Raw genomic sequence first — 26,797 nt, 5'->3', positions numbered from 1 at the left:
TTGAAGTTTAAAAATGAAAATAGCTAATATTTTATTAATATTTTTGTTCACAATTATTGGTTGACCAAAATTAACTAACTTAATCTATGTACCTATGTTTTCGTTTATTTATGAGGATACCTATTCAGTATTATATATTATATAATATTATTGTCGAATGTCGTCCTTTGACTCTCAGTGACTCTGTAATTTCTAAAAACTCTTGAGGTATTTACTTAATTATTATTAGTTTAAAATAAAATATACAATATTGAGAAGACGATGAATCCCCAACAAGTCACTGTGAAATAAATTATTAATGTGTACAATACAGTTGAGACGAATCCTACCAATATGTAGTTGATACGTATATTTAGTATATGTCCAAATATTGATAATTTATAATGAATATAATATATTATTAAATTATATTAGTGTGTTACCTACTTTTTATTATTGTAGTTGGTATATTAATGTAGGGAAGATACTAGAAAACGATGTTATAAATAATCGTAAATGGTGTATAATATATGGTGTAGTATATATTATATCAATTATGCATGGTTTTAATTATGTTTTACCACTAAAACAGATTTTATTGCATTCAACATTTAGGATATCAATAGAAAACCATAAATTACACACATTGCTTGCAGTCGATCTATAATAATATGATTCATTGGACATTGGTACAATACGCGTTGAGTAGGTATATGATATTGTCTAAGATGTAGTCTAATGATGGGGAAATAAACAGTGGTGATAAATAAAAGAAAGAATGCGTTATTTGATTGAGCCATACATATGGACACATAGTGGAAATCATGCGGAAATAACAAGAATCAAACAACCCTTCACAAAGAATTCTTAAGGATATATTTGAATTTCTATCCTTTTTTTATCAAAAGAAATGAAATCGAAAAAATTGTTCTCAATAATTCAAACATAAAACTACTATTATAACTAACTATTATAACTATATAATATATTCTATATTTTTTTTTTTATAAAAAAAAGAAATATTTGATTTTAATATAGATTATTATTTATTAAATAATTTACATTGAAGATACACACTTCTTATAAAAATAAATTTACAATTTAAAAATTCAGTTGTTGTATAAAATATATTATTACTGTAGATAGATACATACTTTATTGGTATAGGTTAGGTGTTATCATTATTGTTGATTAATTTTTTCACATTTTTTGAAATAACACCAGAACTTGTTTGGTCATACGATGATATTAAATGTATAACTACTATAACTAGTTTGTACACATTTTACCTATCTATATCGATCTGGGAACTGATAATCATCGATAAAGAGTATGGAAATATTAAATTCCCTACAAATAATACGTCTCGAGAACTTGAGCGTGAATACATATATTTTGTTACTCTAACCTAACTATATTTACTGAACATGGATTTAGAAGTTTTCGAAGTTTTCGAATTGCAACGTGAAAATGTTTGTATTTTATTTTTTTCGTTGTCCTAAGTCTGTTAAGAAGAAGGAAAATGTATGTAGCTACTTTTAAACAAATGTTAATTATTAACAATTAGTAATAAAAAAGTATTAACATGCAAGGTGACTAAAAGGTAACTGTGCGCAAACCATTTGGTTTAAGGCTCAACTATTCCCAAAATAGTGGTAGTTTTGTGCGTAAATAAGTTGTTTTTTTAGTTTTTAGAATATGTGCGCAAACTCGTTAAATTAACCAGTCTAGGAAATATTGTTTGTCTTAAAAATAATATTTTTGAACATTACGGAATTCGATATTACACGTACAATTATCAATATTAATAATCTAGTGTGTCGTCGGAGGCAATTCGAGTAAAAAAAGATCACCTACCTAAATTTGGAAGGCAATTCGAGTGTCACCGATTTTACAAGATACATACTTGACTATGGGCCTATAGTATAGAGCATACTTAAAAATATGAAAATAACGCTTGCTAAGTCAGAGATTGGCATGTAAACTTTCTTGATTTTCAATTTTTAGAAATGTATTAAGTGTATGCAATATATATGTATAATGTATTTTATTTTCATTTTCATTTAGTGAGAAAGATCTCTGAAACCGGAGAGCGGATTTTATTGTTAGGGATCTTGTTAGATTCACATTGGCTAGGACAGTGCAAGTGAAGATTTTCAGAACTTTATATTTTATAGTTAATTCACTATAGAGCTTCAGAAAAAATTAAAATACATTTTATTGGGAGTTTTTTATGTTTTTCAGCTTTATAGCTTGTGGTGCTGTAGTGCGTTAACGATTGAATCTACCACGCTAAATGAAAATCTAGCAAAAAATAACTATTTTTTTAACTTTGAAAAATTAAATAATTTTTTTTAAAAATATTTAATCTCACATTTTGTATTTACTTGATAATCCATTTTTAATGAGCTATCAATCAACTTTTTAGCTATAATAGTTTTGGAGAAAAGTTAAAAAATAGAAATTTTAGGATTGTTCACGCAGACGTTTTTGTGGATTCAAATCCTTATACCGCTTGGGTGTGATATCGGATCTCTCTCTCATTAATATTTTTATTATAGCTAGCTTAATTATCCACCTATTCATTACAACTGAGTTACATTTTTATAATTTTCCTATTTAATAAAAATTCAGACTTTTTTCATTTCAATTATCAAGAAAGTAAAAATTGAAACTAAAAACTATATATTACTTAAATATTCGATAAATAAGGTATATTATTCAAAACATTATTTTTTTAAAGTATTTATAATAATATAATCTGCAGATAATTTATATATTTGTTTCACATAAATAATAGAGTTTAGTTAAGTATTTTTTTATGTAATCAAGAAAAACAATACTATCGATGAACACTAATACAATATTATATAGAAGATGATAAAATGACTCAGTTATTAATTAATCAGCAACAAACATCTATTAGGTTCATTTTTGTTATATGTTTAGTATTTTTCATTATAATATAAAGAGCCAAAAGCTGAAATTGACATATAATATAATTATATTTAGTAAAAGTACCTTATAATTAATTAATGTATAAATGTTTAAAATGAAAGGTTATCGACAAGATGACATTATTGAAAATGTCTACATCTATAAAAGAGTTTACATAAAAAATATAATTTTAGACCTATATACTTGTTTATGTATAAAGTAAAAATATATATTTAATTAATAAATAAAATTAATTAATCTATGGACAGTGGAGTGAGTGGACACATGTAAAATTAAATTTTCAAGCGATATATCTATAGGATTTCTCAGACTCTTGGACATTACAAAATATATCTACTTTTCAATGTAAATAAACGAAAATTTGAAGGACGTCATAACTCGTATAGGTACCTTTTATTTCAAACCATGGAATAAAATGATTCAAAAATCATAAAAAATCTCAAGAGTATGGTTTTTATTTATGAAAAAGGGCAAGTACGCTGAATTTCAATAGAACTAACGGTTAAATATATGATTATTAAAAAAAAAACTGTAAGATAATTGTTTATTTTGTATAATTGAGGATTATTTTATTAAAATGCATATTCATCTACTGTAACTGCGGTTAATACGCATATTTATAATCGAACAATGTAATTCCTAATCGTATTCTGGCAATCGGGCCGTGTATAGAGTGAATAGATGCTTGAGAGAATTCCACTTTATCGTACGTAATATTTGAATGTTCTCAACCCATCAGATCGCTGTACACACAATTTAATAATAATAACTTAATAATTAACAATATTATGCACGTCTAATACTCGAATATATGTATGCGTGCGTCCGCAAATTTCCGGGTGCGTTCACATAATAATAATATCTATTCAGAAAACCGCAATCCCTTGCAACACTGAAGCCTAAATCTGAGCGTGTGGTGAAAATGAATTTTTCTCTTGTCAGTGCCGAACATGATGCTCTTCAAATATCTACACGAATATACACCACCTGAAGGAAATTGGTTGACGATCGAGATAAAAATGATTTACGGCTGAGGTGATATGGGTGAACTTTACTGTACTTCATACTTAAGAGTTTCCATTGTTTTCTTTTACTCGTGTAGTCGTGTACTCTGAACTAGTCAGGCTAACTATTATAATATTTTATGTGATTAATATGTAATTATTTGATCATTAATAACATGTGTATTAACCGTATGTATAATCACACTTAAGTAGCATTATTTCAAATTTGTTTAAAATAGTGATCAATTATTGTAAAGTTGTTTAAAAAAAAAAAATCGAAATTCGTCCAATAACTTATCTAATATGATTTTTAAAATCCTAAGCTCTTCTTATCGGAAAAAAATATTATCATAATATGTTTTATTGTATGGTCTATATGATATAAACATGTTTAGATATATATTCAATTGATGTATAAGATGAGTAAATTAAATATAAAAAAGTTGTTAACTTTTAAATATCTTTATTTTATTTATTTTTAATTTTAATTTATTCTTCAATAAAATATGATTGAATTATTGAAGACTAAACATGTTCGAGTGTGGACCCATAAGTTCACAATTTAAATAAATTCAATAACTACTAAATACAAAATTAAAAGATTATAATTTGCAATAAACATTTTCACACAACTAAAATATCAGTATAGATAAGTATCTATATGTTTTTTCTTTGTTTATATAATATAATATTATGTAGTATTGTGTAAAAAATTGTCTAATTAAATAATACATATTAATAAATTTATCAATAATTACTAAAATAAATTAACTAATATTACTTATTAGTAAATAATATAATAATCCTACACATTTATTGTGAGTCTGTCGTCTATATTTTGTTCCTGTAGTAACCAAAGTGTGATTTTTTTCTAAGGATCTTGAAAAAGTTGCTTTGTTTTAGTTCTAATGGTAATATATTGTAAATTTTTGGACCAATACATAAGTATGTGGATCGTGTTCATTTTTTGTGTGTAGTTGGTACTTTAATATTAGATATTTGTCGAGTATTATGTTCATGTTCAGTTTTATAAGTTAGGTTATTTTTAATTGTATTAATTACTGAAGCTTTATAAAATAATATTTTTACTGGTAGTACATTCATATCATTGTATAAGTATTTTGTGTGGTATCTCGAGTTTTTAGAATAATTTTTAGTATTTTTTTTAATGGATCAATGGTTGTTTCAAATGTGGTAACTTCCCATATAGAAATATCATAATTAATTATGGATTCTATTAATGCTTGATAAACTAAACTAATTATTTTAAAATTCTAAAATATCTGTTAAATTTTTAAATGCATACATTATTTTTCTTAATTTGTTCGTTACACATTTTATGTAGTCATTCCATTTAAGATTATAACACATTTCTATACCTTTCTATATATAACTAATATAACCTAATACAGTGAATAAAGCCAATCTCACTAATCTTCAGTCTATAGAGCGGCTTTAAAAATTATACGAGGATAAAATCCATATATATTCCTTCGCCCAAAATCAAATTATGCCACCCTTAGTAAAATTAACGTTTCACATTAATAACATGTGGTGGTACTAACTTATAATAAAATATCGATTTTTACACATTTCAGTTTTTTATTTAAATAACACTGAAATATTAATATTTAAATTTATTTGTTTAATATATTAACAATATTTTTATGGTTATTAAATTATTTTTACTCTAAAACTAAAAAAAAAATTTGCAGAATTTGGCAAATGTATATTTTAGCATTGATATTTGTGGAAAATAGTCTATACTGTCTATAATATACAAGAAAGGTATTATATGACTTGTCTCGTACATACATATATATAAATATATTTATATTAATTAATATTAATAAACATTATTCAATAAATATATGCTATATTAACACTTTTTAACCTACATAAATATGATTTATAAATGTGTGTATTTATTATTGTTGTAGACAACATCAACATGCCCTGAAGTATTTATTTATTTACTGAATTATTGAAAAAATTACTGATCCTAATTCCTAAAATAATTATATTATTATTATTATTATTATATAAGCTATTTTATACATATTTACTATTCGCACATTATGCATTTGCATTTTGTGTCGTATGACTCACAATTTAATATGTTCTTATGACCTTGCCATTTTTTCAATATTATCATTTAAATTTATGTGCTAAACTAAATTCAACATGTATGAAATTTATTTGAAAATTCAATTTTTAGGAAAAATCTTTTTAAACGGATCTATAATAATTATATTCACTTAATTACTATGATTTCGAGAAAGATTATTAAACAAAAAATATCCAGTTATAAATATCTTTTTTCATAATATGCTATATAAATCTGTAGTGTACTCAATGCAAGTAAGCTTTCAAATTTTACTTAAAGTGATTTATTTATTTTTAGATATAAGCTTTATGGAAAGGAAGGTCGTAGGTAAATCTGACAGTTGTAGTGTTGATCAAAGTAACAAATAACTTTAATGGAATAAATTATTACAAATACAAGCATTACCTATACACAGTACATATGCATAAATACTACATAATTTACGAGTAGATGCATTATATATATTTACTGCATAAAAAACAAAAGTTTGATAAGCTTATCATAAATAATAGATTAAAAAAAAAAAAAAATTAAGAACAGTAAATCTTATATAAATAAACTATAATAAACTGTTAAGATATGTTTGTACACTGTTTTACGAATAAATATTAACAAAGTAATTAAAATATTTTTAAAACACCATTAATAAATATGATAGACAACTATAGGTTAGTTGTAGGAAAAATTAAATCATTAGAATGTATAACATCATGAGTAAAATCGTTAGTTTTTAGAAGCTCAATTTGTCAAGCATTTTCATTTAATTGGATTATTATTTATTTATTTTTAATATGTAAATTATTGGTAATCAAGTGAATAATTTTATATATCCGATTGTAGCATTCAGGTTGACTGTATATCTAGTATCTACGTTAATTACGTATCTAAATCAATAATAACAATAATTAGAATTTTCTTGGGTATAAATAGCTTGCAGGGTCTACATTAATACATTTGAATAACTTTAAGTCTTTAAGAGCTTTACCAGTAAAATTAATAACAAAAAAATTGTTTTACTATAGTTTTTAAAAATATAAACAATTGGTTCAATATTATTCAATTAGAATCTATAAGAGAAAGACAAGGCATAAAATGACCCATTAGTCTATACAAACTGTCATAAATAATGAATCAAAAAATAAAAATAAAATATAAATATGTAACAATGAAATATGTGAAACAAATTATAATTAGTAAGTCGTATATAATATGAAAAATATTTTGAAATGACTTAATAGTAACTAATTATTACACGTAAAATAATAATAATGATAACATTTGTTTTTGTCAGACTTGATTCCAATTATTATTGTTATTTTCGTTGTTTTTTTTCGCAATTAAATTTATTTTTATTCTCTTCCATACTGTACATTTAAGTATAATTTCTTTATATTTTAATCTGATTATATCTATGTAAAAACTTATATTTTAAAAACTATTATTGTATAATCTTCAACACAAACAACTTAAAGGTTTTTCATTATAAACTCAAAGCATTTGTACCTACGAACCTACGCAATAAGTTTATAACAGATCAAAAGTGGACTCATCTATCGCAAACTTTAGGACTTGAATTTGTTTCATAGACTTGCTTTCGGAAAGTCAAATCAGCGAATTTTCATGGAATACTGGTACTAAATAAATATAAATTTATAAATAGCTTATATAAAATATAACGTGTATATAAAAACAAAACGCCGATTTTTTTCGAATGGTAAAACGATATTTTAAGGTACATTACACATAAAAAGTGTTACAGAGATGACAGAGTGTTTGACATTTAAAATAAAAATTATATACTATAATATAAATTATATGGAGATAACTTAAAATGTATAGCATTAAATTATTAAGTTCATCTGTATTTGATTTACCCTTAACAGTCGTATATTATTTTAGAGTATCGTGTCATTTAATTATTTCCCAAACGCGTTTGAAATTACATTTTGGATTTTCTTATATTTCTATTTATTAAAGATTGGAGGGAAAGACCATCAAATATATATTTGTTACAGTACCACGAAATATACCGTAGTACTTTCTAATATCTAGTGTAAAATACAATAATATATGTTTTTATTTGTTTAATGCACAGTCAAAAATAAAATATAATTTAAACAATAAATTGGAAATTGCTAGAAACTCTTTTATTTTAAATTACTTCTAGCGTAAATTACTACTGTTTATTTATTGCAATTCAACAATAATCACTAAGTATAGAATTCAATTTAGTTTATAGTAAACGTAATTTATTTCTTAACAAATTATTTTAATTTTTTAATTACGAATATATAGGAAGATGAATAAAAATTAATATATAAAAAATATTAACGTTTATAAAATATTTTTATCATAATTAGAAGTTATTACATATTACTTTTACTTTTTTAAAAGACGACATCGATGGATATTCCATATTTTTAAGCAAAATTTTTTTAAGAATTTCAATATACTACAAATTTAATTTTATTTGAGTTATAAATTATAACTTGTAAATATTTAAAGTATCAATATGAGTAGTGCACCAACACGTATCGGGAAATTTCTGAACATTCCCAATTCACTCATAAATCTAATTACATATTTTAATTAATTAATAAATAGTTCAAAATTAAATTGTTATATATACTAAATCTTATAAAACATTCAGGTTTTGAATATAAAATTAGAAATTTGCAACCATTCAATAAATTTGAAAAAAAATAAGAGTTTACTTTTAAAATAATAACCCTGTATAGAATATACGAATACAAATAGTTTTATTTTATTCTTTCATCAACTTTAGTAACAAAACATTAGGTTCAAAAATAAAGTGACTAAAAAAATTGACTTTCCATTACTTTTTCTATTAAATAAACAATTTTTACTTTGACATTTTCTCCATTAGGTATTGAAGTTTTAATTGAAAATTTCATACAAAATCATTATTTTCATTAAACATTTATATTTGTTACTTATAATGTGTTTTCTGTGAACATTTTGGTCTAAATATTACTATTAAATAAGAAATAAGTTTTATACAAAGTCAATTTTAGAATTAAAATTCATGTTGCTTTCTAATTTAAAATTATATAGATACGGAACTATGGAAGATATAATTTCTATATGTTTGCCTATGATACGGTTTTATCTATAACTACTTCTTTCTGTTTAGATTGCCGCGTTTGATTATAATAATATGATTATATGAAGTATTCATAAAATCTTAGTATCCACTACCTACCTATAATATCACTGTTAAATAAACACAGAGTGTCGTTGTTATATTGTTTAAGTTAAGGAAGTAAAAAGAAATATTTTTTCATTTAAACTATGGTTTTTAAATAATTTTATTGAAAAATGTTTAAAATTTAACATCTGACACTCGTTAAAAACTATCGAAGAAATTTCATTAAGCGTGGTTATTAAATAAATTTAAACGAATGGTTTTAACCGACCTCTGTTTAGATCGACTCTTTGGAATGCTCTTTGGAATGATTTATTAATATTATTCTACTATTTAAAATCATTTCATTTGGCTTACGTCATATTAGAATATGATATTATGATAAGAGTTATACTCTTACATAAAATATATTTAGATTTACTTTTATACACCAGGTAATTTAATTGTCAATCATAACTATTTTTATTAAAATTTAGGAAAGCTTCGATTAATGTAATAAGTTATAAGTTTATAACAATATAAAAATATAGAAATAAAGAAATGTTTTTATTATTATTTCTATATACTTAAAAAACACTTCTAATTTGTAAGTAATGAATTCCATGGACTGACTTAAAATTATTTAAGTTTAAACAAGTTATATGACAGAGTTAACAGCTACTCTGTGACTTTTACATAGCATCCTTGCTAACAAATTTCTCATTTATGTATTAATATCACGTAAACAAAATACAATACAAATACGAAATATGTTTTTAAGAAAATAGTTTGCGAAACTTAACCAAACCATGTGGGTAATTCATTATGGTATTTACGAGGATACACGTTAATTGAATATCCGTTAAGGCGTTAAATTTTCTTCTTAAAATGTCACACATTTTAATTATGAATCATATCATGAATATTAAATAAAATTTAATACTTCATAATTTTATGGCAAGTCTTAATTAAATTAAATAATTATTTATGTCTAAGAATATATTATCCATAAAATTTCAAACGTAATAAAATTATAAATTTGGTTCTTAAAATTGTAGAAGACAATATTAAAAATACGTAATAATTATACATTTCGATAAGATTTACAAAACATATGAATAAAACAGGTATAATAACCCTAAAATATATATATATTTTTTAAATTATTATTTTAAAACTTTACTTTTAGTGAATAAAAATAATATATATAGTATTTCTAAGACTAGATTATACATAATAAATTTAATTATACATATTAATTAAATTAAATATAATATCTGTGTATATATTGTAAATTTGTGTGCTAAAATTGTAATTTAAACAACGTACGCTTGAACAATCATAAGCCAAAAAGTATCTTTGACAACATATTAACATTCTAATGAATATTATTAAACCTCATATTTATAAATAGACAGTAATTATTATTAACACACAATTTAATCACTTATAATTCTGTATTTATTTATGCATTTTTTATAGCTATATTAAGTTATTTTGTTTAAGAATAATTTTATAATTAACGTTGATTTTATTTTAATCTCTTTTTGTTTAAAATTAAAATTAAAGAATATCTGGGACTCATTACAAGTATTTCTTAGTAATTCACTCATTAAACTAATTGTAAATTGATTGTTCATACTTGTTACGAGTATATTTTTTTAATTTGTATTCAACAATATAGATGCTTCAATTTTCTTTTACAAAAAAGTATGTTTATGTTCACAAGAAATTATTATTTTTAATTTTTTATAGGTCTCATAATTTATTAATGATTTTTATTAAATGGAAAATCAATATATTTTTAATTTTACAAGCAGTTAATACAAAGAGAAATTATTTATTTTGCAAGAGTTTATGTTTTTATTAACTTTCTCACTATATTCCAATATTATATTTGTCTAGAATTACTTAATGCTATGCATTAAATGAAAATCACTCACATATAAATATAAATTATAGAATTTATTAGAAAAATTGAGCTCATAGTATTGTTAATTTATTAACATATATGAATACTAAATATTATACATTTACATATTGTCTTAGTAATTTTGTTGTTTATATTATTATATTATATCCTTTCAAGCTCCAAAAATATACAATAGTAGAATACTAAAGGATAAAAGGTACAAATTTATTTATTTTCATGATAATGCTTTTGAGGTCCAATGTATTTTTATTGTATCGAAATGTCTTGAAAGTATAAGTTATATAATTACTTCGTATACGCAGAATTTAGAGTTAAAAAATAACATTACTTCTTAAAGGTTAAAAAAATAACCCCTATGAAATACCTCTGCATTATAATAGGTATAAATTATCAAGTGTACCTCTTTATTGAGTTGTCACTCTAATAGGTGTGTTGAATTTAAATTCAATGACAAATCATTAAGTACGAAAAATGTTTCTGATCAATGAAAGTTTATCAGCAAATATTATTTCTAAGTCAAAAAATAAATAAAATTATAATTATTCAAAAAAAAATTAAAATTGAAATGTTTAAAAAATAATTGTGCATAATAAATATTTTTGATATTTTTAAGTCACTGTAAAAAAAAGTATATAACAAACCATGTACACTTGAATTTTAAATCTTTTTTTATTAGTTGTACTTTTTTTACAAATAAAAAAGGTTTCATACATTATTCGAAAAATCCTAAAAAATCGTTTGAACTTTGAAAATTGTCTGTAAATGTCTGTAAATAGCACAAAAATAATTAAAATTATTGTATTTTCATAGTTTTAATAAAATAGTATTCTAAATTTTTTTAAATACAGTTGATGATTTTTGAACTATGATAAAAAATAAAATCTATATTGAATATTGATCAATAATGTAGTTTTATATAAACATTTCTGCATTTCTCTATTTTTATTCCTCCAATTATTTTGAAAAATATTGTAAGTTTTGACTTACGCAACTCAAACTCCTCCCATCAAGTTTCAAAGTCAGAAATCACCTTGAAAATTTAGATCGGAGCATTTCTAAAACTAAAAGTTTGACCGGCCACAAAAAAAAAAAATAATAATAATAACACGGACCATTGTAAAAAGTAAAACTAAAATAGAAATCTCTGTTCAGCATCTAAAATAATATTTTATAATAACAATTCGAATGAATATGACATGTTGGGTTGTATATCATGTATTATATTATACAGACCTTTAAAGTAACACAAGACACAAAAAATAAGTTTTTTTAATTTGAAATATATTTTATTTTATTCTAAGAATACCTAATGGTATATAGGTTTAACGTTTCTATACTCATATTATTTAATAATTGATGAGCAATTGAAAAAAAACGTAAAACGTCATTAGGTGAGTTTGAATAGTAATTGCCTATCTTATTCGTGTACACTTTACTCGCTTCACACAATAATAAGTAAATTATTTACCTACCTTTAAAGTATATTTTCCAATTTTTGTTTTATAGATGTGGTGTGTTTTATGTACTGTAAGCGTTAATTGAAGTAGAATTTTTCTTAAATGCTTTGTTTTTTTTTTTAAATATTTAAAATCTTATAAAAGCAAATTTTGTTATGTACGCGCCTCTATAACCGCAGCAGCACGACATGACGTGGTGCATACCCATCCGCGTTCACTGTTCAGTATACGTGACAAAAATAACTCTTTTAGTATTTTTAATAAATTAAACATTATATTGAAATTCTGATAATTCTATTGTCTTTTGTACGAAAAATTAAATAGTTCTACATAAATGAAACATCAAAAATAAAATGTTAAAGTTGGTTAATCATTGTGTAAAGGGTGGAATTTTTACACGCGTTAGATAGGCAATTATGCCAAGTCCAACCCAATAACGTCACGTAGTTATTCCAAATAGCCCTATTTTTCCTTAGTAATATTTTTTTTAGATTGGATCTTGACAAAGTCGTTTATGGTAGTTCTGGCTACAATGATTTAGCATTTAAAAATAATTTGAAGAACATTTTTTTTTGCGCTGTGTGTTCTTTTAATAAATAAACAGTGAAACAAACAAACAAATTACCGTTTTCAAATAATTTTGTTTTACATTCAGTGGTTTCAGCGATTATAAAATATTTTAGTTAAGTTAATTCAATACAGGGTGATCCGTTTAAGATAATACAGTACTATAGAACTAAATAAGTTTTAAATAGGTAATAAATTAATTACCAGAACTGAACAATATCAATGTCAATATTATCTACTTCATTCATTTTTACTCATTGAAACAATAAATTAGCAATATATTATTTTTTTCGTGAGTTATAATGTTGCATTTTATAATAAATTTACCTTTTCTTGAATAAAATACCGCCTCGGCCTTCGTTATCGGTTATTCACGTAAGAAATATATTATACTATCGCTCCGGGGTCGAATAATAATTTGATTATCTTAAAAACTATTTCAGCCTTTTCAAGCTTATTTTCTTCGAAATCGTCAGTGAACTGGTAGGTGATGTATAATTACAATACATTATAATAGTACATTTCTTTTTATTTTAATATTAATGTATTATATTATTTCAAATCAAAGCAATAAACTTACTTATCTTAGATATTTATCATCTTTGGATAAACTACGATATCGCCTATGAATACAGAGAAACGCATTTGTACATGACGTTTTTTTATTAAAAACATAATAATGGTATGTAATTACATATTTGACCAACGCATGAAAACGTTTGCCATTAGGTATCTAATGAGCGAAATCTTTTTTCACCCAAAAACCACTGCTAAATATGGGTCTGTAAGTAAATAGAATATAGCTTATTCTATTAAATTTATTTTGAAAGATATATAAGAAAAAAAACAGGGACAACATATGTGTAACATTTAACGTGATGCAATTTAGTTTAATGTGAGTGCGGGCAACTTGGTATACATCTCAGTACAACGGCCAGTATCATATTATTATCTGATCACGGGAAATATAAACCTAGGAAGAAAATTACATTTCCCTGCGAGTGTGTAGTTGTATTATTCACGTATTATTATACGCGATGGGATTACCGATAAATCATGCGTTTCTGAGCAATCAGATTAGCTGGTGTTACGGACTTAACAAATGGTTGCCTGCTAAATTTGACAACAATAAATATTTTTTTTTTTTTTTGTTTAATTGAAAACAGTAGCTTATAAAACTCTTGAATCTTTATTCCTACACTACGGGCACGTCTAACAAAAATGGTTGATGTAAAAACAATGTTATTTGAAGCAGTAATGTACTCATATTGCATATACATCACGCCGTACGACATGCCTTGCAGGGTTTTTCCAAACATATCCTGCTTATCTTACATCGACACAGCTTGTTACCGGTATATTATTATAATGAATTTGTCGATAATATATAAAGTATTGCATAATGTTTTCATCATTCAATTTGTCATTCAAACTATAGATAATTATTTTAAATTTATTAATCAATAATTCAGGAATACTAGATACTGTAAGGTAAACAAATAATACATACTGTCATGAAACAATATTTAAAAACTTTAAATATTTAAATTATCTTTTACTGACTCTTTAATTTATGAAAATTAGTGATTTAAATAAATTATATATTAGGCTCTACTTGTTTATATTTTTTAAGATTAAAATAAATAAAACTTTGCAATTTCATTTAATTGTCCTTTTAATCGTGATAATATATTTTGTATAATATCGTATGAAAATCTTTTCACTTTTTTTTAAAAAAAAACATACAACAAATAAAAGTAATAAATCTATCAATACTATTCCTTTACAAAACTTATATGACATCATTGTAAAATATATGTTATCTAACGCATCAACATTTAAATTGATATTGAAAATTCAACTTTTGGATTATTAAATAACATAATATATATAATTTGGAAATTTCAATTTGATTACTAACTACGATTTATAATTAAACCGATTATAATATAATTAACTTTACTAAAGATTATTGTCCTTTAATTAAATTACCATAATATAATAATATACTTATTCAAATGTAATACATATATTTATAAATATTTTAAATTAGTTTATAAATTGCAATATTACATATTTATCATAGAAATTTGTTTAAAGGTAATGTACAATTAGTTTAAAATGTCAATCACCATAATTATTGATTTAATATTATTTTAAAATTAAATGAACTTAATTTAATATATATCTCTAGAATAATTTTTCTCCTGCCTCTATATACATTATCTTTCATAGTTATGGTTTTAAATAAAAAAAAATAATGGTGGAATATAGTACAAATTATGAATTCAGAGGTAAATTGTCACATTTTAAAATCACGGTGTTAGATTAAACTTAGCTTTAATGCTTGAAATTACTCGAAAATAGAATAAATTTATTACACCTATACATCGAAAAGTATTTTATTAAATAAAGTTATGAATATATGAGTAACTATAAATTTAAATAACATAACTTAACCCGTAAAATTATTAAAACAATTACATTTTAAACTTACTCAAGAATGAAGAATGTTCTACAAATTACCAACAAATTTGCTGGATATTTTTCATGTGTTTGTTGTTGTAGCTGTACTGCTAACTTTATAAGGATACTAAATAATATATTTAACAATATAATATACGATTATTTTAATATTTTAAAAATTCCACATCATTAAAAGATTTTAACTCTAACTCTACTAAAGAAGATGTTGTTTAATATACTTTTAAATAAAATACATACAATGTTAAACTATAATATAGCGAATAAGACTATTTATGTTTTTTTAAATAAATATTAAATTAATGTTTTTAGTTGTATAATTCTATACTTGACTCTTCTTCTATGTTGTATTATTTGTAACTAATGTTCACATCTATAATTATTATTAAGCAAGATAGATTATAAAGGAATAACTATAAGACCTATGTCAGCCGTGTTGACATTCGTCAGTCAAAACGTGCCTTATTGTTGCACGTGATGTGAATAAAGATATTTGATATATTAGATAGATTTCATGTGGTTTAATTAACGATATTATAACTAATTATCTCATATAGGTATGCTGTACATTTTACACATTATAAAATATGATAAATACTGCAGATTTTTTTATAAACAATATTTACATATCCAATTAAATATTTCATGTACCAAATTCTTAAATTGTCAAGTCTAAAAACAATAACTTATAATGCCTTTTTTTTCTAATTTATTAAACTTAATATGTTCTAGTCAAGATTGATAAAATATTAAACTCAACTTAATAATAGGCGACAAATGTTGCAATCATATTTAGGGAAAAAGGCTCATTTATACTTTGATAATGGTACAGACCAAATTAGTGAATTTCATAATCATAATTTCATCAAAAATTGTTTTATAAGGTAATTTAAATCCTATCTAATGATTTCACCAACGATAAAATAAATTTGTTTATTTCAAAATAATCACTATAATTATCTGGATACAAGTGTTGATACAATAAAGTAATAATATTAATAATAATACAATAAATTAGGATCAATAGATAACAATATATTACAAATATTCTTTTACTAATAAAAATGGTGTATAACTCCATAAATCATTAAATATTTATTATTATTCGATAATATTTATAAGTTTGATTTAAATTCTATATAATATTTTATTTACATTTATATGCGAGGATAATAGATATTCTATAATAATATAATTATTATAACATTCCATTTACTATTTAAATTGCGCAATTGAATAAATTTTATTTTTCAAATACATTACTATATATATTTACCTATTATACTTAGGTTTAATGTTTACGGGTGTTTATATGTGCGTCTTTTTAAGCGTATATAATTAATTTAAAATTATTTTTTTCATTTAAAATAAAAATATGAACAATGACACGAAATATTGTTCCCCAAATTATTATACCTACCTCTACAAAATGTAGTATTACATGTCATTATACATAATATAAAACAATTATTCATACCACTTTTACAGTTCACGAAGGGGTTTTCTGCCTCTATCACGCGTCTTTACTTATTTCTGTATTCGCGGCTTCTACCTTTGTTCCCTGAGAGATTTCGACAAGATTTGATTAAAAAAAAATTGCTCTTTTTCTGTTCAGTCTTCCAATAAAACTTTTATTAGCTATACTTCAGATGTTCGTACATGACCAGCCTATCATAATATTTTACTTTTCAAACACGCAAATACGGATTTTTGGAACATTTGGTAAATTTCTTGATTTTTTTAGTTTTGTATTATTTTCTACATTCTCAATTATAAAGCAATTTATCCGTCGTAATACTCTTATACTGTTATTTCAAAGATGTTTATTTTTCATCATCTTCTTTAGTAATCGACCAGCTTTCACATATAGTCAATAACTGGGCTAAAAAACTGGCATATTATTTTATGTATTCTTTTGATATTCTAAATAGAAATTTCGATTTAAGCAATTTTCCCAATGCATAATAATATCCCTTGTTTCATGACGCAATTCTCAAATCGATTTCGTTGTACATTTTGTTTTGGTTATGTATAGTAGTTGCTAAATAGGTACTTGAAGTATGTTACTAGCTGAAAGACATATCCATCGACTTGAATATCAGTTTGAACTCTCGTTTATCTTGATATTACTAGATATATAAGCTAAATAGTTATAAAACACGAGAATGAACTATAATTTAAAAAAAATAAAACAAATATTTTATATAATTTAACTTAAATCTAATTTTTATAATAATATTATATTTTCATTATGTTTTTACTGACGTTTAAATAATTAGATCACCATCAATTATATAAACTCTATGTCGGGTATGTATGGATCAAATGGACTTATCTATATTGTACAATTATATGATATTTTTATATGTACATTCTTAACAGTTTTAATACTATCGTTAAGGTAGCTAAATAATGAAAATTAACCACGTAATCAATGTTAACGTGTCTTTGATTAAGTTCACTGAAAGTTTGTTACCAATACAATATTATGTCCCTTACGGTAATTTCTATATGATATCACCGAGTCACCTAGACCATAAATTATTTGATTTAATGTAAATATCTACCGAGCTCATAAAGTCATAAGGCATAAATATTTTAGAACTCATACAGTTATATATATATATATATATATATGTTATTCAATTCCAACATAAAGTTGACTTACTACTATTGTTTGCCGTATTAACTCTTAAGATATGGGGGAAATTATATCATATATACTATCATATTATTATTATACCTTGAAGATAGAAATTAATAGAAGTTAATAGATTGGGAAGTTTTATTCAATCCAATGATCGATTTGATACTTTTGTGGTAATACTAAATGACGTGCATTGTGAAAAATCTTAAATTATTTATAAAATTAATTGATAACTATTTATATATTCGTGAATATATTGTCATGTTATAGTAAAAACGGAAAATCATGAATTTTAAAGTCAATTAATATATTTTTAATATAATTTTGTACGTAGTGTTTCACGTTAGTATTCACACCGTCATTAGCTTTTTTATAATTATTACATTATATTAATATTATATGATTTCCGAAAATGATTACTAGTGAACCACCACCATAACGATTTTTTGTATGTACATTTATCCTGAATAAAAAAAAAAATTAAAATATATTTTTGTGTCACTTACAAAGTAGGATGTTATTTAAAAAAAAATTATATTTAGTTGACTATTTAGATAACATTTATTCGAGTAAAATAACAATTTAAATAATTATCGGCTATTTTATTTGATTAAAGATTAAACATAGTAAGCTTTGTATTTTCAGGCACACGGTTATAAATTTAATTTAATTTCGAATAAATAGAACAAAATATAATCAAAGCATAATATATAAAACTATACAAAAAAAGAACCTTTTATATTATAAAATATCGTACTTTCATAATAATTTCGTAAGAGGTAATTACAGTAATAATATAAATTAAAATAAAAAAATATAACAAATACCAATTTAATTATACATTTTCACAAAATATTAAAATGCTATACCAGCCTTTTCTACTAGTTTACCAGTTGTCACTTGATCAGTGTATGCAGAGCTCGAGATGGTGGATGATTTAAGAAATGCGTCTGGAATAAAAATTAAAAACTAACGCATGACCCAAGAATTTACGATCCTAACCCTGCGCACTATGTAATTTGTAACTAACTTGCAAACACTATACCGCCACAATCTCGTCAATTTAACCACGATACATTCCTATCTACATTGATGTTCATGTTTTACAATTTATGAGAAATATGTGACCGTATCAAATTATTATGTATACATTTCAAGTTTAGCAAGGATGCATTCATAGTGATACACAAGTATTATATTAGATTAGTAGTTACTAGTTAGAAATAAAACAACAAATTGGGAACGAAAATAAACATAGTGGCACACCCTAAAAGTACCAATAATATAATAGATTTAACATCTATTATGTTTAAAAAAATACAAATTTAATTGAGAGCAATATCGATAATAGTATGATTTAAATAATGGTAAAAAATTAAGAAATAAACAATTTTTTTTTATCAACTTTTTTATAGTGTCACTGTTTATTTCGATAAATCTATTATTATATTTAAATTTAAATAAAATTACGTAAATCATCAAAGAATATATTCTAAAATCGAAAATACAACGATAAATTATTTAATTAAGTACATTTTTTACAATGAACATGTATGGTGCTTACACAATAGTGTAATATCCGTGTAAATATCTAAATTAAATACATAATGTATATATTATTCTTTCGACAGCCATAAATAAATAGTGTTGTATTTATTATTTTCATTAGAAAATCCATCACTAAAAACAACCAATCCATGTATTATACGGCAAAAAATAAGCATATTTTGATATATATCGTATATGTTTATTATTTATGTGTAACTACGAGTGTATATATTTATAGTTTATATTATTCAAGTATTGTACTATGATTTATATTCACGTATCACGTATGGTATAGTTGTATTTATTAAATTTAACATTTATATTATATGAGTATATGACGTACATTTATTTGTACAGAAATTTAAAATGTATGTACAAATATATATATAAATATTTAATTCACTGAAATATTGGTTAGGACTTACAATATTATAAAACAATCAATATTAATAAAAGCATATTTTACCAACTATAATAACTTTTATTTAAACTATAAATAACACATTGGGCCGATACTCAGAATATTATATAATAATATATTTTATTATAATATTCACAATTATTATTTTTATATTCTTAGAAAAGTTAAAAATGTATTGACTTTAGAGAAATGATTATTTTATCATTATTATTATTCATTATATTTTTTGGGTGAACGAAGAAGCTTTTCAAAAAGTTTTATGTCGTAGTGGCTTTATAAATTAAAAAATAATCTATTTTATAGGTTACATAGAACTTTGAAAATGTTTTTAAAAATAGTTTCTCTAAACGTTAGGAGAACTTTTCCGAAAATTTAGAAGTTTTAGCATGCTCAATTTCAATCGTGTTTTGCTTTGAATAAATGATTTTAATATTTTCGAAAGATTTAAAATTGTGGAGGTAACATAACATATAACCACTGTGAAACGAAACTAGTAAATATTTCATATGATCTGTGTATTATAATATAATTAACACTCGCTGTGTACGTTTAAATGTTTTAGTGTATATTATAATGCTTACATTTTGAATAAAAATATGTTATTATTGGACAATTACGTAATATTTACAACATAAGTTATATGTATATCAAAATACTATTTAATAACTCAAAAAAATAAATATATATTATGATATAATATGTCATGTCATAAATACAAGTATTTATACTTTTACTCAAATTAATATTTTATTAAAACTCTTTTATAAAAACTGTATTCAATTTAATGAAAATGTTAAATGTTTGGAGCGAAATAACAAAATATAATTCATATACTACGACTATTAATTAAAAATATTAAAAAAAAAATCAATTTCACAGTTACTATTTTTAAACATTTGTATAATTTTGTAAGCCGGACAAATGCATATTATTATTGTTGGTAAAATTTAGATATGGGTAAATCATTTTAATTTAAATACGTTGTTGCCACTTACCAAGTACATAACTATATTTATAAATTATTATAATACAATCTCTACACATCAATTAATTTACCATACTTTATTATACTGTATTTAAACAGTTTTAAGCATTTATGAAATACGAAATCAGTAAAAATCAGAGTCGTGAAGGAAATGAAAAAAATAATAATTTATGAAACAATAGAAAAGTGAGTCTATTAAAAATAAAAAAAAGTCTTTATAGAAAAATCTAAAATTGGATTCTAGACCGCAAAATCTCGAAAATAATACAATATTCTGAATATCCTTTGGGCTTGAGTGATTTGCATTGATCTTCGTTTCGTCCAAAAACCTTTTAGTAAAACACAAGCACAAAGAAATTAGGTATTTTTTGTATATGAATTCGTGCGTATTTTCCAACAAAATATATAAAACTAAGAGTATTGCATAGGTGTTATGCTCGTATCGTTTTTATAATGATCTACAAAGACGTAGTTTTTTAAATACATATAATAATATTATATAATTTTACATTATTATTATATCACATTAAAAATACGATTTTTAACTGTAATTTTAATTGTTTCTTAATTGTGATAAAAAATTTTAAAGGGACTATTTTTCATGAATTTTTAAGTGCGTGATATCTGATAGGCTAATTATTTAATATTTTAATCACTTTTCTAGTTGGCGTACTGTTTAAAATTGTTTTAAAATTTAAAGCAGATATGTATTGTAAAAGTTTATTTTTATAAAATTGCTAATATGTATATTTTCTTTGTTATTAGTTAAAAAGATCAACCATCCGAATCATCACCGTAAAATATATTTTTGATTTGATTTAGTTGATCTGAAACAGGTAGTTCTTTATTCGTCGTATTTTCAATTACATTTGAATATTTCTATTTCTATTTTTGGTATTCGTATTTTTGCGAAAAAAAAATAATTAATTAATTTTTATTATTCTCAGTAAACAACATGACTTGATGAATAAGGTACTTAATAAATTTTATGTAGTATGTTTTAAGGTCAGTTATCGAAAATGAGTTTGACTTTAAAGAGGTCAATTTTTAACTTTCCTGATAGTTTTTGTATATTAAAGAAAAAACTGACGATAACTGACGAAAAATTATATTATTAAGGTATTTTTATACTATGGATTTAATCGACATCCACTCAAAATAATTTTTCTTTTTAATAAAATGTATCTTTTATATCGTATCTAATTTTATTAAACTATATAAATATAAACAAAATTCTTATACATACCAATTGTTTACAACTGTAGATACTGATCATTAAGTTAAAAATAAGTGATAACAAAATTAAAAATCTATTGAGATAATACATAATTATAGTTATCTATTAATTGTATATGGTTAAAAAAAAATGTATATTAATAATTTTACTATATTATCAATGTTTTAATATAATATAATTTATGTATTATAGTAGGTATTTGGTCCTTTTTTTTTTTTGGTTAGAATAATTTAGTACTAAATTCATTCATATAACAATTTTATGGAAATTTAAATTATAGTATATTTTTAATAAAAATAACTCTACCAGATTCGTACATTTAAATAAATATTACATAATTTAGTGCAAAGTATACACATTTTAAAAGCTTTTCTACCAGAAAACTAAAATAAAATAATAAATAAGTATGTTTTATATAATTATATGCAATATTTAAATACATGGGTGTATCAATGAAGCGAATTTAACAATGTAGACTTTGTTTATAAAAACTCATGTAGAAACTAAAAAATATAAAAGTATGTATTTTAAGTTGAAAATAATCTTGATATGTAAATGTTTGAATACAAATATATTTATTTAAGTTAGATTTGAGACATACGTATTACCCACTATGGACTTTAAATAATCAAAGAATTATTTATAAGACATAATTATGTAAATGTAGCATTTACAATAATTTAATCTAATATTTATTTAGACACAATTTATTTTGTAACCCTTAACAAGTATAATATTATTTTTTAATTCATCAAGCATTCGCCAGATAAACTTAGAAACAGGAAACGGGAAAAGGAAATGATTATTTCGAAGCAATGTCCTGTAATTAAATCTTAAATTTAACAAAATCGTATATAGAACATATAATATGAATAACTTATGAGAAACCTAGTAGATATTTAATTTTCAATCATTAGTTATTAAATTTGAAATTTTTTTAGATTTTTAATTATAAAATAATTTACAAATGTACGTACTTTAAATTAATTTTGTAATAATGTGAATTTAAAATGTTTAAACTAATTACACCTATATATTTTTGATATTTTTAAATATTAATGGATTATGAGAAACTATTCAATCAGTTTTCAAATTTTATGACCCAGATAAAAAAATTTATCATTTAACATTTATAGATAAAAAAAAATAAAAACAATTTAAAATTTAAAATGTCTATAAATAGCTTAAAATTAGTCAAAATATCTAGAAAATTATACCATACACTAAAAACAATAATATTAACATTTGGTGAAAATTTCAAGTATCTACAGTTTTTCATTTTGGGTTAAGCCAAAAAAATATAACCAATTTTGTCAAAAATTTGTTTCTGTGTAGTTCTTTTTTCATTTTTTTTAATTATTTTTAAAAGTATCGGGAATATTCCATTTTTACTTCAAAATTTCCATCTAGAAACAATTCACTACCAAAAACTATATTCAATGTTGAAAATCGAAGTATTTTTAATACTATAAATCGTTTACATATCATTGTAAAATCAATACATTCATCACTTCATTCAAAACATAAAATATATAAATTTATAATTTTTTTATCGACTTATTATTTTTTTCGGTTCAAAAATAAATTAATTTTATAATAATTACCAAGATTAAAATTAAAACATTATTCCAAAAGAAGGACATAAAACAGTAAAAAGTTAATTTTTAAAAACTTTTTAATTTAACTAGTAAGTTGATTTTAACTTAAATTTAAAAAAAATAGTTATAATAACCTTCGTTGTATAACAAAGCGTCTCTTCGATACTGTGCGGATGATTCCGTTCGTTATACAACGATCTGTGTATATATGTTTTTTTCACATCCAAAGAGTACAAATAATTCCAAAAAATAGTTTGAAACTGACAACACAATGGGATCTTTACATACATAGCCTAAAATAGTCAGATAAAAAAAGGTTGATGAAATTGAATATTAAACGTATTGTACTAATGTCTCCTGAAATATTTTTCCTAGTTTCGTTGTAATTCTATAAATATTAATTAAAGAAACTTGATACCTTTAATTTTTACTTAAATCATATTTTTTTATACGCAACGAACTTTTTAATATATTTTAACTAATTATTTTAAACTGTTTATAGGTATTTAAAATAAGAAAATATAGTTTACAATTTTTAATACTTGGTAAAAAGATCTCGAAAATAGTAATTTAAAAATATCAAAAATGTATAGCATTTATTAAATAAGTATTGAAATTTTGATTTAGATATTTAAATGTCTCTTAATTTTTAATTACTTTGTTAAATTTGAAGCTTTTTACTACATTTTAAGCTATCATACTGCGATTCTGTTCACAGCTTTCTTATAAATATCTGTGATATTTACTTATAATTTAACAACAATATTGTATAATACTTATAGTATTAAAATAAATAACAATAAAATATATTATGTGTAATTTATGAAAAAAATAAATTTAACATAAAAATCTAATAATAGAAAATAAATTAATAATAATATCCTTGTAAAAGAGATTGTGTTTCCAATCTTCTTTCAATCAAAACCGTTTATCGTTTGCAATAAGTTGTCATTAGATTCAAAACTAACTCATCAATTTTAATTAATAATTGGTCAATAACATATTATTTGTATCAATTCAGAGTAATTTCTTAAAACATATGTGCATTTATAACATTTACAAATAAAATGATTATCGATAAATATCATTCTGGCATCTTTATTGCTATATTCCATATCAACAATATCTAAATCACTATTACAATGTCATTTTGTACAGACCAATTTTATTTTCATATGCAGCCGATCGCCAAAGAAAAAATATACGCTAGTCAGATCTTAATGAAAAGGGTTTGATCCACTCTTGATATGATATAGGTATATGTTTATTTAATTATTACGTAATATAAATTTGGTTATATATACATATATATTTGAATTATTCTTAAACCTATAATTTTACAGTTAGCGTATAACTGTATATTATAATTTAATATATTATTTTATTAACTATTAAATTGTTGTTAAATGTTCGGTTAAAAAACTTTTAATTCTATGGAAAGTTCAAACCAACTGTGAACAACTCTTAACAAAAGCTTACGAAATGTCTTAAGATAAAATTTGACGATGGTATCTAATTAGTGAAGATCAACTAAGGTATTTGATATTATTTAACTTATTTCTGTTTTAATGAACAATATATTTTCAATTTAATTTATTTAAACTCGAAATAAATATTACAACAAGATTATAATTACTTAATGATCACAAATATATATCAAATAAATTTCGTTTCAGAAAAATAATTATTTTTCCAAAATAATGATACAGTTATATATGTGTATATAATATTTAAAAGTTTTTCAAAGGTGATTTTGGAATAATCCTATGTTAGTGATTTAGTGATTAGAATCGAAAACCTTTTATAAGTTTTTCGACATAGTAAACTTACGAAAGTTAACTCGTTTAACCTTAAATATATTATAATTATAAATACACTGCGAAATTTTTCATCTCGCTTGACCTCAGTTTTTATATAACTGAATATTTTTGAGGTTTTAAAACCTAACCTTAATATTGTAGCATCATAAATTTTAGGGGTTTTAGGTATCAACAATTCTATCAGGGGAAATTAATTTTGTATTAATATGAAAATTTAAAAATTCATCGCTGAGTAATTAACTATTATATAAGTACACTTACAAATCTTAGAATCACTAAACACAAATTACGTTCATATTTCTGCTAGACATTAACACTATGCTATTTATACTAAGCCATACTAATATTACTGATTTTTACATATTACATCTACTAAAATAACAACAATACCGTATAATTAATAGCAACTACTTACCCAATTTAAGATGACAGTAACAATAATAATAATTCTAGTATATTATGATGTTTTAAAATCACACTCGGCGCGACCGGTAACTCGGTATACCGGTCCAAACGATACACCAGTGACGACGGTTCTATAACGACTGCTTGAACACTACATCACGTAATATAACACGCGCTTTGTATCTGGATACCCGTTAGTGGCGCTGCCACCAACTCAGAGACCCTACACCAAAGTTTTAGGACACCCGTAAAGTCAAGAGTATACGAATACCATTTTTCGAAGAATAATGTAAGCTGTAGCTTACAACCATAACTCATTGCCTAAAATATAATAATATTACATCTAACCTCTCTTTAAGTGGGTTTAACAATGATTCTTAACTTAAGTTTGAAACATATATTGGTATTTATTTACTAACGTTAAGCTTTCGTACAATTGCCGTTGATTCCTCATAAACCTGCGTAGTATACACCGAATTACGTTTAACAATCTTTATAAAGT

The 26,797-nt window shown here is 23.1% G+C and overlaps 1 protein-coding gene across 2 annotated transcripts in view; it reads right to left on the bottom strand.

The window, feature by feature from the left end:
• Positions 1-26,422, bottom strand: part of LOC113553866 (sex peptide receptor-like) — a 126,789-nt gene extending 100,367 nt beyond the window's left edge. For both annotated transcript variants that reach the window (XR_003405218.1, XM_026957420.1), the window contains exon 1: positions 26,306-26,422. The gene's annotated coding sequence lies outside the window, so the exon portion shown is untranslated. The remainder of the gene's footprint in view (positions 1-26,305) is intronic.
• Between the last annotated feature and the right edge of the window lie 375 nt (positions 26,423-26,797).

This window comes from Rhopalosiphum maidis, chromosome 2 (assembly GCF_003676215.2).
Source record: "Rhopalosiphum maidis isolate BTI-1 chromosome 2, ASM367621v3, whole genome shotgun sequence".
Lineage (NCBI taxonomy): Eukaryota > Metazoa > Arthropoda > Insecta > Hemiptera > Aphididae > Rhopalosiphum > Rhopalosiphum maidis.
The sequence above is the reverse complement of the archived record's forward strand: the minus strand, read 5'-3'. Positions and strand labels throughout refer to the sequence as shown.